The following is an 8,504-nucleotide window of genomic DNA, read 5'->3' on the forward strand; positions in this document are numbered from 1 at the left end:
GACCATAATTGATAAGAAGTTTGAACTACTGAACTACTACATAGCAGGGAAGAAATTAATGCCAGAAATTACTTGCATGAAAGTATGGTCATATTCAGAGAATATCCAAGAGCCCAGTCGATTACGCAGTACAATGCAAAAAGAAGATAAGGTTGAGGTATTCTCTGACACCTGATTTCAGGGCCCTGAAGTACATGCTAGGGACTACACTTTCATTTGATGAATCATCACTTTTAAGAAGATTAACCTGGCATTAGTGTTTACAAAACAGATCTCGGTGGGTCTAAAACTGTGATGTTGCCACCAAGAAGACGTGGGAAATGGAGATTCTAGAGCTGACCTGCCATTAATTCAATAGGGCGAGTCACATCCAGCCCTGAGTTTCTTCAGCTTCAGACATTAGGCTTTTGGACTGGTCCAAGTCAATAGAAACACTGAAGTAGGGGATGTGGCAGTGGGGATAGAAAGAGCTGGGCTGATTCTAGGGATATCTCTGATGTAGAACTGCTAGATATTAGAGTTGATGCAGAGAGAGAGGGAGAGAGAGTATTTTATTTAAAGTAACTTTGACATTTCTTGAGTAGGTGGCTGAGAGGGAGTGATGCTATTGCTACAGCCAGAAAAAGATGAATTTGAGGTGACGGTGGGACCTCAGGTAGAGAATGTGTACTATAGGCCTTGAGTTTATGAGGGAAGTCATCGCAAGGGATGTAACCGCAGATCAGCTCAGCCACACAGAATGATAGTAGACACCGTGGGTGTGGGTATGATCATTGAGTCACAGCGGAGAGAAGACAACTCGGGCCATTGTGTAAGGCTATACCATTGGTAATGTAGTGGTAAGGAGTCATTGGAGAAGTCAAAGGATGACCTATGTGTCAGATTCTCTGTGGAAAGGACAAGAAAGATCAGGGCCAAGAAAAAAATCTATGGGCTTTAGGGATTAGGTGGTCAATGTTGTTTTAGAGAAAACCATTGCAGAAGATTGGACACAGGATAGAAGCACAGACAAGATGTGTAGATTACTTCTTTGAAAGGTTTTGGAGTGATGAGAAAAAGAGAAAGGAAGTTTTAGGGTTTTGCTTTGTTTTTATTACAGTGTAGACAGGGGTAGATTTACTGTGAAGCCTAACCTTCAGGGCTCCTTACACTTGTACAGGCCTCTTCTAAATAAAGTTCAATCTTGAACAACACAGGCTTAAACTGCGCAGGTCCATCTATACGCAGATATTTTTCTGATAAATACAGTACAGTATTGTAAATGTATTTTCTCTCATGGTTTTCTTAGTAACATTTTCTTTTTTCTGTCTTTATTGTAAGAACACAGTATATAATACATATGACATGCAAAATATCTGTTGTTTATACAATCCTTAAGGTGTCTGGTCCATAGGCTTTGATAGTTAAGTTTTGGGGAGTCGGAAGTTAGATGCAGATTTTTGAATGTGTGGTGGATCAGGACTCTAACCACACATTGTTTAAGGGCCGACTGTAAATATTCATTTTTGTTCCTATGTTGGTATTTGTAATGTTGTGTTCTTTTTCTTGAAGAATGCTCCAGAGATTGAATAAAACCTGGGTCTAGGGATCCCTGGGTGGCGCAGCGGTGTGGCGCCTGCCTTTGGCCCAGGGCGTGATCCTGGAGACCCGGGATTGAATCCCACGTCAGGCTGCTTCTCCCTCTGCCTGTGTCTCTGCCTCATTCTCTCTCTCTCTCTCTGTGACTATCATAAATAAATAAAAATTTAAAAAAATAAAAATAAATTTTGAAAAAAACAAAACAAAACCTGGATCTGCCCCTAAAATTAGAGACGTTTTTAGGCAATGTAAACTGAAGATAGACATGGGGAGATACGACATAGAACTAGGCCCTGGAAGAGGAGGGAAAGGAGAGGATAAGGAGTTACTCATGGGGAGAATGGGTTGAGGGAGACTAAGAAATGTTGCGTTGCAATGGAGGGTTATTAAGGGATCTCAAAAAGAATGACCTGGAATTCAGCAAGGCAAGTTTGGGGATGGGCAAGACCGAAATACAGAAGCCTGAGAACAATGGAGTGCTGACAAAAGTTGGTTGAGAACTCTGACCATAGGATCCCACCTGGATGTGTCTGAAGGGCCATGAGAATCAAATGGGGTAAGAGTGGAAGTCTCTAGAAATCAGAGTAAGTTCTGTATGAAAGAGTGGGAGAAATCAAAACCTGTATGGAAGAATTTTTAATTCCAAGGACTTTGCGCAGCCTGGGTGGCTCAGTGGTTTAGCGCTGCCTGCAGCCTGGGGTATGATCCTGGAGACCAGGGATCGAGTCCCACGTCGGGCTCCCTGCATGGAGCCTGCTTCTCCCTCTGCCTGTGTCTCTGCTTCTCTCTCTCTCTGTGTGTGTGTGTGTCTCTCATGAATAAATAAAATCTTTTTAAAAAGTTTTAATTTCAAGGACTTCAATGCAGAATAATTCTCAGTGATAGTGTATTTCATTCTTTTCTGTCCCAACATATCCTTTAGGGCTGCTCTCAGGTGCCATCTCTTTTGTCAAGCCTTCTCTGGTCTCCCTAAGTTAAATTTAATCTTTTTCTCTAATTTTTCAGCACCTTGTCTATTCCAGCACTTACTTTTTGGTTTCACCTTGGCTGATGACTGGCTATTCTCACCTTTAGATAGTTTTATCTTCCTCTGCTAGATCATAAACTTGTCAGATCATCTTCGTATCTGTAACACATAATGCGATCCCCGGGACATAGAAACTATGCAATACGTGATCACTGAGTGGACACAGACCACCAGAAGTGAAATCCATGTAAGGCCTTCAGTTAAAGAGACTGCAAGTAAGTGAGAAAAGTGGTCTAGTTTCACTGAAATCTCAGGGAAGCTGTGACCTCTCCCTGGCTGAAGTGTGCACACATCAGCATGTGGCCGCATGTGCCCAGACAACCACAGAGCTCCTCACAAGGCACAGGAAACGGAGCCCATCCCTGTTGACATGAACGAGTGACTCATTATTCTGCTGCAGCCAACTCAGTGAGAAACTGTTCTAAGGTCATATTTTCACAAGTTTGGGCCCTGGCTTACATTAAAACTGCTTTTTATTTTAACTTCATTACCAACACCCATCATTTCTCTCTTGCCTGTATTGTAAGGGGCTTTCAGACCTTGATACAAATACATTGAAAGTGTATGAATTTGAAATAGATACACATATGGATATTATTCTGGGGAGAAGGTCTGGAGCAGCGCCGTGTAGTACTGTCTGTACTTGTGCTGTCCAGCAGAGGAGCCACCAGCCATGTGTTGCCACTGAGCACTTGAAAAGTGGTGAATGTGACTGTGGAACTGGATTTTAATTTTATTTAATTGTAAATAAAATTTAAATAGCCACATGTGGCTAACGGTGACTGTACTGGGCATCACAGTGGTAGATAACTATGACAGCACATAGAGCCAGTGGAGCACTTTTAAAAACATGCCATCCCTACTCCTTGAGAACGGTGACCATCTATTACTATGCATTGTATCTTCAGTGCCTGATACAGGTTCAGTGTTTAATCAATGTTTGTTGAGTGAATAACTGAAGGGCCAAATTTCATATTTTCTCTGAACTTAGTTATTACGTTTCTAAAATAAAAAGGATGTACACTTAGATTTCTTCTAACTCAAAAAAAGACTCTAGTAAGCAAATACTTATTAGACAAATATCTATTAAGTACCTATTATGTGCGAAGTAACTTCATTGCTGTAGCAATCTTAGGAAACTATCATTATACTGACTTTCAGAAAAGGGAAATAGTTTGCCCAAGCTCATGCAGCCCATAACTGATAATGTCAAAATTTTAACTCAGGTTTGTCTAGCTGTCTTCACTACACTCTTGCTTCTATATAAATTATAAATATAAATAAATGTAAATACTTTAGATAAATATAAAATAATAACAGCATTGAGAGGGCAAGGTGGCATACAAACCGCACCGGACTGAAATATAGATCCTCCTCTTGGGAAGATCCCTGGTTCTACAGGTAAATTCTTGACTGCTGAGTGAGAGATGCCAGCTCTTCAAAAAACACCTGGGCTACTGAGAAGGCACAGACACTCTTCAGCCTCCTGAACCCACTGAAGCTGATGAAGGGAGGCAGGAGGGAAATCAGCCCGGAATGTACCATAGTAAAAATACCTAGAAACCTCTGAGTTATATCTTCCCTCTGTCGCTACCATATGAAAGCTTCAAATAGAAAGATTTCCTCCTCCTGCCTTCCACAGTCACATTCCAACAAAATGTTCTTTTGGAATGTTTGAAGCTAATGAGTGAGAACATTTTTGTAGATGTAGGCATAATATACTTTTGACACAGTAATTTCAAATCTAAGCAGTTATCCTAAATAACTAATTAAGCAAATATATCAAGATTTAGTTACCAAAAGTGAGGGAATGACTAAAAACATCAAAAATTGATAAGCCAATCAGAGAAATCTAAACATTAAATATTTGATGATACTATGCAATTATTACTTAATTATTTAGGTGTGACTGTAGTATTATTACCGTTTTATTTTTGTAAATGAGGGTCTTTATCTTTTAGAGCTCTTTGTCAATGAAATAAATAAAGACTTGATTCAAATATTTATTCCACCTCTTTTGATAGTAGTAAAAGACAAGAAAGCACCAAGTATCTTAGAACTGGATATGCTGTAAATCTGGTATATTCAAACAATGGAATAGCATGCAGCCATTAGAGTGAAGTTGTGTATAGCTTTGGAAACGTACACCAAAATGCTAACAGTGGTCATTTCTCGGTGGTGACTTTTCAATTTCAATTTCCCTTCTGTTTATGTTTTCTGAAATATTTTCATTGAATGTATTGTTTATGTAATGAAATAATTTTAAACTGATTTCTAGATATTTAAGGTAGAGATAGGTAAATCAGTTAAGGAGTTTGCAAAGGAATTTTAAAGGGCCAGTGAGTATGTGGCTGCTGTTTTTTCGATCACAAAGGGACACCTGGCTTAGAAGCAGCTCAGAAGGGATCCCTGGGTGGCACAGTGGTTTGGCGCTTGCCTTTGGCCCAGGGCACAATCCTGGAGACCCGGGATCGAGTCCCACATCGGGCTCCCGGTGCATGGAGCCTGCTTCTCCCTCTGCCTGTGTCTCTGCCTCTCTTTCTCTCTCACTGTGTGCCTATCATAAATAAATAAATAAAATTAAAAAAAAAGAAGCAGCTCAGAAGCTGACACAATCAATTCAACTCACACTTTTGTTTTGGATGAATTCCTTCTCCCCAGACCGAGGTGACTGAAGGCTCTTTATGCCTTGAGTTTAGGCAGAGGCTTTTCCTTCTCTGGCCCACCTGCCAAGACTTCTGTTAAGCCTTTCATCCTCTCTGCAGAGCAAGTGTAGAGGCCTCACCTGCGCACAGTCTAGTGCTTCAAGCTGGTGCTATTTCCAGGAGGAATTTATGGAAACACAGACTTGATTCTATATTTGGGCTTTGCTATAATCAATTACACTAGGGCTTGGAATAGCCGAAGTGCCTAGAATCTTTTTTTTTTTTTTTTTTAGTGCCTAGAATCTAATAGAAGAATGAATGTTTACCTGGTCACTGTTTCAAATCCAACCCAAACCCAGTCAAGGGTTGTGGAGGGTGTCAGAGGTTATGTATTGTTCTTTCCACTGCCCCACCTGGGAAGAGTGCTCCTGGCCCCATTCTGCCCGGGCAGCTCCAGGGGCCAGCACAGCCCTGACTAGGGAGGGCACTCGGGGGACACTCATGGATTCATACAGGACTGTGTGCATGGGCCCAGCCGGCCCCATGTGCACCCTTCTCACAGGCTGGTGAGGCCTTCCTGGCACCCTTCACTTGGATGCACTGCAGTTTGCTTATGGGTTCATGTATTGAAGGACATCCTGATCTCTTTAAGGTTTTAGCTACGATGAATGGAGCTACCGCGCATACTCACATGCTAGTTTTTGCTTGGAAACAGTTTTTTCAGAACAATTGTCTAAATACTAGAAGTATGAATGTTGGGCCCTCAGGTGAGATTTATTTAGCCTTGGAAAAAACTGCTAAACTGTCTTCCAAAGCAACCGTATGCACATCCCCAACATGAAGGAGCGTTCCTGTCATATACAACCCTCCAGCAACTGGGATCCTTTTTTTGGACTTTAGCATCTCTAAATGGTGTGTAGCACTATCTCGCTGCTGTTCACATTGGTAACTTCCTAATGATAGAGGATGTAGACCATATTTTTGCAGGCTTGTTTTTTATTGCTACATCGCTTTGTCTAGGTGTCTGCACAGATATTCACCCGTTGTTATACAGCTATGTTCTTATTGTGGACTTCTGAGAGTTTTTTGTAGAGATTGGATAAAAATCAAGTAGTTTGAATATCAGATGTGTGTTTTGCAAATATTTTCCCAGTTTGTGAGTTGTCTTTTAGTTTTCTGGGCAAAGTCTTTCACAGAGTAGAAGTTTTACCTTTATAAAGTTCACATTATGTATATATATATATTTTTGGATCAGTGTTTCGTGTTGTGTGTTAAAACGCACCACCAAACTCACATTATGTATATATATAAAGTTATATGTAAAGTTCACATTATGTATATATATATATTTTTGGATCAGTGTTCACATTATGTTCACATTTTGGATCAGTGTTCACATTAGGTTCACATTTTGGATCAAAGTTCACATTATGTATATATATATTTTTTTGGATCAGTGTTTCGTGTTTTGTGTTAAAACGCACCACCAAACTCAAGGTCATGTAGATTTTCTTTTATGTTCTCTTTTTGATATTTTGATAGCTGTGTGTTTTAAATTTACGTACAACGTTGAGTGAGTTTTGCTGGAAGTGGTGAGAGTTTGGTCCACATGTCACGTCGCGTCCCGTGGGCTCCAGGTCACCGTCCATCAGTATCCTGGGGAAGCCGGGGTTGGGCTCCGTGTCTGGGAGACGTTTCCGCCGCTCACAGGCTCACAGGCTCACAGGCTCACAGGCTCACAGGCTCACAGTTCTCACAGGCTCACAGGCTCACAGGCTCACAGGCTCACAGGCTCACAGGCTCACAGGCTCACAGGCTCACAGGCTCACAGGCTCACAGGCTCACAGGCCGGAGCCTGGAAGGAGGCGGGGGCGGCCCTGGGCTGGGGGACGCCGCCTCCCGCACGGCCTGCAGCGCCTGCGCGTCCCGCAGGGGGCGACCGAGCCCAGGCACCGCCCGGGGGCGCGTGCGCAGTAGCCTCTCCGCTTGCAGACGGGAGCCTGGGTGCGCTGGGGAGGCTGGGGAGGCCGTGGAGTGGTGTCCACGCTGACAGGGCCCGGCTCCTCAGGACCCGCGGGGAGGCTTCCGGAGGACGTGAGCCGCGTCCACGCTGACAGGGCCCGGCCTCCTCAGGACCCGCGGGGAGGCTCGGGGAGGCCGTGGGGTGGCGTCCACGCTGACAGGGCCCGGCTCCTCAGGACCCGCGGGGAGGCTTCCGGAGGACGTGAGCCGCGTCCACGCTGACAGGGCCCGGCCTCCTCAGGACCCGCGGGGAGGCTCGGGGAGGCTGTGGGGCCGCGTCCACGCTGACAGGGAAAGAGACAGCTGCTCCACAGGAAGATGCCCAGCAGCCCTTTCGACAGAGCCAGGCAGCAGAGAAGTCTAGGCCATGTTTCCTGCCAGGATTGCCCACGGTAGCCCCATGAGGTTCATCCTCTTCCACAGCCCTTCTCAGAGGAGGAAAAGGAAGCTGAGAGAGGTGCAGTGACATTCCCAAAACATGCCGGGAGCAGAGGCGAGCCTTAGGCCCTGTGCTGTGTACGGGGTGGTCACTCACCTGTGGAGCTGCTGGCCCAGGCCCCTTGGGGCTGTGCTGAACACCTGGTAGAGACGGAAAACGACTGCGTTTTCTGAGAGGCTCCTCTCCTGGAAGGATCGCAGCAGGGACTGTACAAAAGTATCCATTCTGCCTTCCTGGAGCGTCCGCATGGTCCAGGCCTCACCCGGGGTCAGGGGGGATGATTCCTTTCCACACCAGAGACACAAGGAGGGGCACTGAAGTCAGCTTCCCAACCACGAGCCACTGGGAAGAACAGGGTCTGGTGCTCAGCCCAGAGACACCCATCCCCTTGGGAAGTTGTGCAGGACAAAGGACTTCAGGGCCCACACAGAGAAAGGTTCTAGGCTTCAAAATACCATTGGTTGGTTGGGACGCAGGGCAGAGCATTGGCAACTTCAACACATTCCAGTAGCTGAGCAACACCCGCATTTCTCTCAACTCAGAGCTGTTACGAAGACCAGTATGCCATGGAGTCATCCATAAACCTCCCACTGCAGATAGAACACAGAGGGTTAGCACCTCAAATGCTGCTCAAGATCCCACAGATTGGGCCTGAGAAGAGACCAAAGCATGGATTGCGTGGCATTTCCCCTAAGCTGATGTACCTTGGTCTGTTCCTGACCTAGGGAGGAATGATCAGGGGAGAGCACCTTCTTCGGCAGGCCCCAGGGGAGCCAGTTGTTTCTAGTCTGGG

This window comes from Vulpes vulpes, chromosome 15 (assembly GCF_048418805.1).
Source record: "Vulpes vulpes isolate BD-2025 chromosome 15, VulVul3, whole genome shotgun sequence".
In the NCBI taxonomy this organism is placed as follows: Eukaryota; Metazoa; Chordata; class Mammalia; order Carnivora; family Canidae; genus Vulpes; species Vulpes vulpes.